We start from the raw sequence: 8,552 nt of genomic DNA, 5'->3' as shown, positions 1-8,552 counted from the left end.
TCTCTTTTGGGTCACTTTTGTCGGTCCCAAGCCCGGATAAAGGAGGAGGGTTGTAATTATGACATAAAAAAAAATCGACAGAAGAAAGTTCATTTGTAGTTCTAAACAATAATAGGGTGTTTTTTACTGACTTGTTGTCTCTCCCACGACGTTATTCCTCTCTCCTGCAGCGTCCATCACAATTACGGCACATGGCCAATTATGCAAATTGGGTGATGACGTCATTTAGCGATTTCTGCGGACGATTAGGACAGCCAATATTCAGGAACATGTCAAGACCTGACCCTCAGAACCTACCTTCTATTGACCCTGTTGACTCATCAGTAGGAAAGATTTGTTTCTCTTTTGGTCCATTCAACAACAGAGCGATACGATCTTTGTTTCAGCAGGATGTTGTATCTATATACCTTATGTCATGCCTTATTGGAATGGATTTATTGATAATATCTGTTGGAAAAAAGTTTGGATGTTGCCACAAACATACCTACTTGTTAACAAAATTAAGGAAGTTTCCTTTAAAATTATTCATAAATATTATCCTGCCAACCACTATATGAAGAAGTTTAAGGAAAACATCAACTCAAATTGTTCCTTTTGTAACGACCACCCAGAAACAGTTGTGCATCTTTTTTGGCATTGTATGCATGTAAGAAAACTGTGGCAAGACATCAGTAGGTTTATAATTGAACACATTTATGAAGATTTTACACTATTGTGGAGAGATGTACTGTTTGGATTCTTTACATACAATAGAAATAAGCGGAATCATTTTTATGTAATTAATTTCATTATTCTTTTGGCCAAATTTCATATACACAAATGTAAATTTACAAACAGAAAACCACATTTTCGTACCCTACAAAAAGAAATTGAACTGTATTTTAAGACGGTTAAATGCTCTACTAACAAAAAAGCTGTTAGAATTGTAAGTATATGCATGTCCCTTAAGGTCCTTGTGTAATTGTAATGTGATATTGTACCCCCTAGCCCCGCCCCTAGCCCCGCCCCCAGCTCGATTGTCTATTGTTTGTAATCTATGTATGCTTGTGTTCCCTCATGTGCTTTATGTATTGATTTGTTGTTAATTAAAAAAAATATATAAAAAAAAAATTAAAAAAAATAGGACAGCCAATAGCTACTTTCCTTACTGAGGAGTTGGCAACACTGTCTCTAGGAACCTTTACTTTTTTAGAGTGTATGCACACACACATGCAATATGAACAACAGGCAAATAATATTTACTGTAATTGAGCTAAATATCAAATCTGGGATAATTTCTGTTCCTTAATGATATTAGCAGTTCACTCAATCTTAAACCTGATTAATGTTCAACTGTCCTACCCTTCACTGACCACAATACCTGTGTTCTATCTCTGTCGCGTTAGCAACAAAATCGACATGTGTGCAACCATGGGGAAAAACAGACGAGGTTGGCTTAGATTGTTGACAACAATTAATCAATATTTCGTCTCAAATACATCGTTACAGTTGTTGGTTAGCAAGCTAGAGAATTTGTCATATTTGCATTTACATGATATCAGTCAAAACACCTCAAAACAAGACATGATATCAATAACATGCTGAAATGAGTCATTTCCGATTACCAACATGGCAGTTTCTCAGGTCAGGGCTCATGATGGGAGTATTCATTGCAGTGTAACCAGTTTGTTTTACATCGTCACAGCCTCTGGGATGAGACAAAATCATTTGGGGCTAAATGGGGAGGAGCACTGAGCAGTACAGTTTCGAGAACAGGTAAGAGGCAATCGGCATCATCGGAGGCCGAAGAGTTGAGCTTCAAAAGTGTGCTAAGGCTCTACCACTCAGGACTGCAGGCAGTAACCTGTGAGAACAGGGTTAAACGCGGGGATGGAGACCTCTGTCTCAACATCACCTCTGTTGTATTTAATGACAACGGTTGGTTTGAGTGTCACTGCGGTAAGACTCAAGAAGATGTACAATTTGTACTTTTAGTCCCCATTGTTGAAGGTAAACCTGCTTGACAGTTGTTGGATTTATTATGGATAAATGAATAAACAATATCCCCATTTTAAATAGAATTGTAACTAAGTAAACTTATACTCTGTTTTATAAGTTTATTTATGTGTTCCGGAGTTCCAAATTGAGCAGCTGCTGAAAAATGAGCTCCTGTATATATTGAGATTTAAATGGTTTTTTAGAGTGAAGTACATCGAAAAAATCAAGAGAAAACTGCAAGATTCAATAGAAGACAAAACAAGGAACAAACCAAAAAGACAGGCTTTTGAAGAAGTAACTATTTTACATAAAATTGTACAGTTATCTTAGCTAGCTGAATTTCTAGCTGAATTGTTTACTTGTTGCTAAGCAGTTGCTAGGGACTCTCCTGGAAGAAGCTAGCTAGCTTACAAAGAATAACAACAAAAATATCTAGTTAACAGAAGAAAGGAAGACAAAATAAGGACAGAAGAAAAAGGAAAAGTAAAAGGACAACAAAGTGAAACCTCTAAAGAAACAAGAGACCATAATACAAGAAACAGCACTATAGAGAGATAGAACAACAACAACGCAGCCACTGCCAGCTAGCCTACTTCAGCAGTACTGTATCATTTGAATTATTTTAGTCAATAAGATTCCTGCTACGTAAGCTTAACTTTCTGAACATTCGAGACGTGTAGTCCATTTGTCATTCCAATCTCCTTTGCATTAGCGTAGCCTCTTCTGTAGCCTGTCAACTATGTGTCTGTCTATCCCTGTTCTCTCCTCTCTGCACAGACCATACAAACGCTCCACACCACTCTAATCTGGTGGTCCCAGCGCGCACGACCCACGTGGAGTTCCAGGTCTCCGGTAGCCTCTGGAACTGCCGATCTGCGGCCAACAAGGCAGAGTTCATGTCAGCCTATGCCTCCCTCCAGTCCCTCGACTTCTTGGCACTGACGGAAACATGGATCACCACAGATAACACTGCTACTCCTACTGCTCTCTCTTCGTCCGCCCACGTGTTCTCGCACACCCCGAGAGCTTCTGGTCAGCGGGGTGGTGGCACCGGGATCCTCATCTCTCCCAAGTGGTCATTCTCTCTTTCTCCCCTTACCCATCTGTCTATCGCCTCCTTTGAATTCCATGCTGTCACAGTTACCAGCCCTTTCAAGCTTAACATCCTTATCATTTATCGCCCTCCAGGTTCCCTCGGAGAGTTCATCAATGAGCTTGATGCCTTGATAAGCTCCTTTCCTGAGGATGGCTCACCTCTCACAGTTCTGGGCGACTTTAACCTCCCCACGTCTACCTTTGACTCATTCCTCTCTGCCTCCTTCTTTCCACTCCTCTCCTCTTTTGACCTCACCCTCTCACCTTCCCCTCTACTCACAAGGCAGGCAATACGCTCGACCTCATCTTTACTAGATGCTGTTCTTCCACTAACCTCACTGCAACTCCCCTCCAAGTCTCCAACCACTACCTTGTATCCTTTTCCCTCTTGCTCTCATCCAACACTTCCCACACTGCCCCTACTCGGATGGTATCGCGCCGTCCCAATCTTCGCTCTCTCTCCCCGCTACTCTCTCTCCTCTTCCATCCTATCATCTCTTCCCTCTGCTCAAACCTTCTCCAACCTATCTCCTGATTCTGCCTCCTCAACCCTCCTCTCCTCCCTTTCTGCATCTCTTGATTCTCTATGTCCCCTATCCTCCAGGCCGGCTCGGTCCTCCCCCTCCTGCTCCGTGGCTCGACGACTCATTGCGAGCTCACAGAACAGGGCTCCGGGCAGCCGAGCGGAAATGGAGGAAAACCCGCCTCCCTGCGGACCTGGCATCCTTTCACTCCCTCCTCTCTACATTTTCCTCTTCTGTCTCTGCTGCTAAAGCCACTTTCTACCACTCTAAAGTCCAAGCATCTGCCTCTAACCCTAGGAAGCTCTTTGCCACCTTCTCCTCCCTCCTGAATCCTCCCTCCCCCCCTCCTCCCTCTCTGCAGATGACTTCGTCAACCATTTTGAAAAGAAGGTCGACGACATCCGATCCTCGTTTGCTAAGTCAAACGACACCGCTGGTTCTGCTCACACTGCCCTACCCTGTGCTCTGACCTCTTTCTCCCCTCTCTCTCCAGATGAAATCTCGCGTCTTGTGACGGCCGGCCGCCCAACAACCTGCCCGCTTGACCCTATTCCCTCCTCTCTTCTCCAGACCATTTCCGGAGACCTTCTCCCTTACCTCACCTCGCTCATCAACTCATCCCTGACCGCTGGCTACGTCCCTTCTGTCTTCAAGAGAGCGAGAGTTGCACCCCTTCTGAAAAAAACCTACACTCGATCCCTCCGATGTCAACAACTACAGACCAGTATCCCTTCTTTCTTTTCTCTCCAAAACTCTTGAACGTGCCGTCCTTGGCCAGCTCTCCCGCTATCTCTCTCAGAATGACCTTCTTGATCCAAATCAGTCTGGTTTCAAGACTAGTCATTCAACTGAGACTGCTCTTCTCTGTATCACGGAGGCCCTCCGCACTGCTAAAGCTAACTCTCTCTCCTCTGCTCTCATCCTTCTAGACCTATCGGCTGCCTTCGATACTGTGAACCATCAGATCCTCCTCTCCACCCTCTCCGAGTTGGGCATCTCCGGCGCGGCCCACGCTTGGATTGCGTCCTACCTGACAGGTCGCTCCTACCAGGTGGCGTGGCGAGAATCTGTCTCCTCACCACGCGCTCTCACCACTGGCGTCCCCCAGGGCTCTGTTCTAGGCCCTCTCCTATTCTCGCTATACACCAAGTCACTTGGCTCTGTCATAACCTCACATGGTCTCTCCTATCATTGCTATGCAGACGACACACAATTAATCTTCTCCTTTCCCCCTTCTGATGACCAGGTGGCGAATCGCATCTCTGCATGTCTGGCAGACATATCAGTGTGGATGACGGATCACCACCTCAAGCTGAACCTCGGCAAGACGGAGCTGCTCTTCCTCCCGGGGAAGGACTGCCCGTTCCATGATCTCGCCATCACGGTTGACAACTCCATTGTGTCCTCCTCCCAGAGCGCTAAGAACCTTGGCGTGATCCTGGACAACACCCTGTCGTTCTCAACTAACATCATGGCGGTGGCCCGTTCTTGTAGGTTCATGCTCTACAACATCCGCAGAGTACGACCCTGCCTCACACAGGAAGCAGCGCAGGTCCTAATCCAGGCACTTGTCATCTCCCGTCTGGATTACTGCAACTCGCTGTTGGCTGGGCTCCCTGCCTGTGCCATTAAACCCCTACAACTCATCCAGAGTTGCCCGTCTGGTGTTCAACCTTCCCAAGTTCTCTCACGTCACCCCGCTCCTCCGCTCTCTCCACTGGCTTCCAGTTGAAGCTCGCATCCGCTACAAGACCATGGTGCTTGCCTACGGAGCTGTGAGGGGAACGGCACCTCAGTACCTCCAGGCTCTGATCAGGCCCTACACCCAAACAAGGGCACTGCGTTCATCCACCTCTGGCCTGCTCGCCTCCCTACCACTGAGGAAGTACAGTTCCCGCGCAGCCCAGTCAAAACTGTTCGCTGCTCTGGCCCCCCAATGGTGGAACAAACTCCCTCACGACGCCAGGACAGCGGAGTCAATCACCACCTTCCGGAGACACCTGAAACCCCACCTCTTTCAGGAATACCTAGGATAGGATAAAGTAATCCTTCTCACCCCCTTAAAAGATTTAGATGCACTATTGTAAAGTGGCTGTTCCACTGGATGTCTTAAGGTGAACGCACCAATTTGTAAGTCGCTCTGGATAAGAGCGTCTGCTAAATGACTTAAATGTAAATGTAAATGTATAAGTGATTAACAATATGAGTTCATAAGAAGGGATTGTGTGACACGGACAAGGAGTAATAAAAAGTTAATGAACACCATTCCAACTAGGCACTACAACTAGAAACTAATGGGTTGTGGACTGTGTAAACACAGAAGGTCGTTAGCCTATGGTTGACCCTACAGAAACTTAGCTCTGGGGTTTTTAGATAAGGCAGTGAGTGCATTCCTAGGTTTTCTGTTAATTAAAACTGTCAGTTCAGTGGTGATCGATAATGTTGAGTGGTCAAAAGTTATCTGGGAGTGTGTTAGTAAGTTAGAATGAACTTTTCACCTTACTGTGTCCCGGTCGAGAGGAGGGGATTCTGTTAAAGCAATGAAATGACGTCATGATCTGTATATAAACTGCTGCTCGTGGTTAAGTGTCAGCGCGCTCCGAGAATAAATTATATTACCTATTATTGAAAGACTGGTCTGCCTGTATTTTATGCAAACAAGAAATCTTACAAATTCTCATAAAATAGATTAAGGGCTTTCAATTGATGAAAGCACATTGGCATAATTAAATTACAGTAACACAGTGAGGTACACATCTACTGCGAAAAGGATGGAGAGACTGTAATGAATGTCACAGCAGGGAATATAACCTATGGCCCTCGGTTTGTGAACTGGGATTCTGGGTTCAACGATGCTTACAGACAGGGACACATTCCCCTCCCCCTCACTGACTTGAGCCTTTATGATCAGGGGAAATACCTATGTCTCCTCGGCCCTGACAAACAGACGAGAGGAATTCCAGAAGCTGTCGTTCTCACTGTCACTCCCAAAGAGAGACACAGGAAGGCCAACAATGTTGGAGGTGGTTTTGGTGGTTGTTTTGGTGATCATCCTAGTTGCTGTTTTCTGTTTTCTTGGAGGTAGATTGAAAGAAACAATGGCTGCTTGGTTTAAAGGGACTTGGTTGAGATCTCAATTCAGTCCCTGTCCAGAAGGGGAACAGGGTGGGGAGCATCTCTCTGTCACCATAAGTGAAAGTGAATCAGATACAGAAGACAGGATTGGGACAGGGACATATTTTGTCCTCTATGCACCTGCCTGTATCATCAGAGCCCTGTCAGGACCTCCCTCTACCCCAGGCCTTGTTACCAAGACTACTGATGGACCTACCTCTACCCCAGGCGTTGTTACCAAGGCTACTGATGGACCTACCTCTACCCCAGGCCTTGTTACCAAGACTACTGATGGACCTCACTCTACCCCAGGCCTTGTTACCAAGGCTACCGATGGACCTCCCTCTGCCTATTTGAGGAGTGTTTCCTGTCTCCAATTTGATTAATAGAAACATTAAACATTTTGGTAGTTCAGTATGTATTTTGTACATGATCAATTCATTTTCCACATCACATTATGGATATACCTCAAATGTTATTCTACAAGATCCAGACACAAAACAACTGAATCAATCGTTAAACTACATGGTTTACAATATGTGATGATGGATACTGTTCTCTGTGTGCTATGTAGGTCTACTATGATGGATGCTGTTAAGGGAATTTTTTATCAATGATGACTAATTATGTATACATTTCAATCAGGACTGATTAATCAGAATACTATTATGTTACTGTATATGTACTAATCAGAATACTATTATGTTACTGTATATGTATGAGTTTTCTTTCTTGATCCCAGTACTGAATATAATGTGTGTGAATGTGGTCAAGAGTTAGAACAATGACTGTCTCTTCCTTGGTAGAAATGAATGAACGATATCTTCAGACTGGCTAGAATGCTTATCTACACAAGAAGACCTTGACTCATAAATTATATGATCTTAGTAGGGAGAGACGATGTGAGAACCATACAGCCTTTGTACTGGAACGGAGATGGCACGGGTTGGTGCTGAAACTAATGACGTAATTTTCAGTTTATAACCTGTGGTAAACTGTATCGTGTTCAGTACTCTCGTGAATAAAGGCTGCTATTTGACTTTAAGACCGGGCTCTGTCGATCTCTATAAAATAAGGATCTTACAAATTCTTATGAATTGACAGAGTGTTTAATTATAAATGGGAATTAAAACAGAGGAATTAAATTCCTGCAACAATGCTATGATTGACAAAGCAAAAAAACATAACATATATGAGAAATAACTCTTCATAAATGTTAAATGTAACTAAGCTGCATGATGTAAACACAGAGGAAATGTTAAATAAAATACAGCAAACATTTATCTTTAGTTCAAAGACGCTATAAAAGGTGCTACTCTGTAGTTCTTATTGTACTTGACTTGGTGATGGACGAGGGAAACATAACACATCCCTTTACCTTACATTCCCATGCAACTCTACACTAGCCTGATCCCAGAACAGTTTATGCTCTCATTATGAAGACGTTACATCACAGTACCATTAATGAGCTGGTAAGAGATCAGAAACAGACTGACACCCAGGATAACTCTACACTAGCCTGATCCCAGAACAGTTTATGCTCTCATTATGAAGACGTTACATCACAGTACCATTAATGAGCTGGTAAGAGATCAGAAACAGACTGACACCCAGGATAACTCTACACTAGCCTGATCCCAGAACAGTTTATGTTTATGCATTAATGAGCTGGTAAGAGATCAGAAACATGACAAGGATAACTCTACACGTTAGCCTGATCAGAACAGTTCCTCAGGCCATTAGTTCCATGAGTTGGTAAGAGATCAGAAACAGACTGACACCCAGGATAACTCTACACTAGCCTGATCCCAGAACAGTTTATGCTCTCATTATGAAGACGTT

The sequence above is a fragment of the Oncorhynchus nerka genome, linkage group LG12, assembly GCF_034236695.1.
Source record: "Oncorhynchus nerka isolate Pitt River linkage group LG12, Oner_Uvic_2.0, whole genome shotgun sequence".
Taxonomy (NCBI): domain Eukaryota; kingdom Metazoa; phylum Chordata; class Actinopteri; order Salmoniformes; family Salmonidae; genus Oncorhynchus; species Oncorhynchus nerka.
This window is presented reverse-complemented; position numbering follows the sequence as displayed.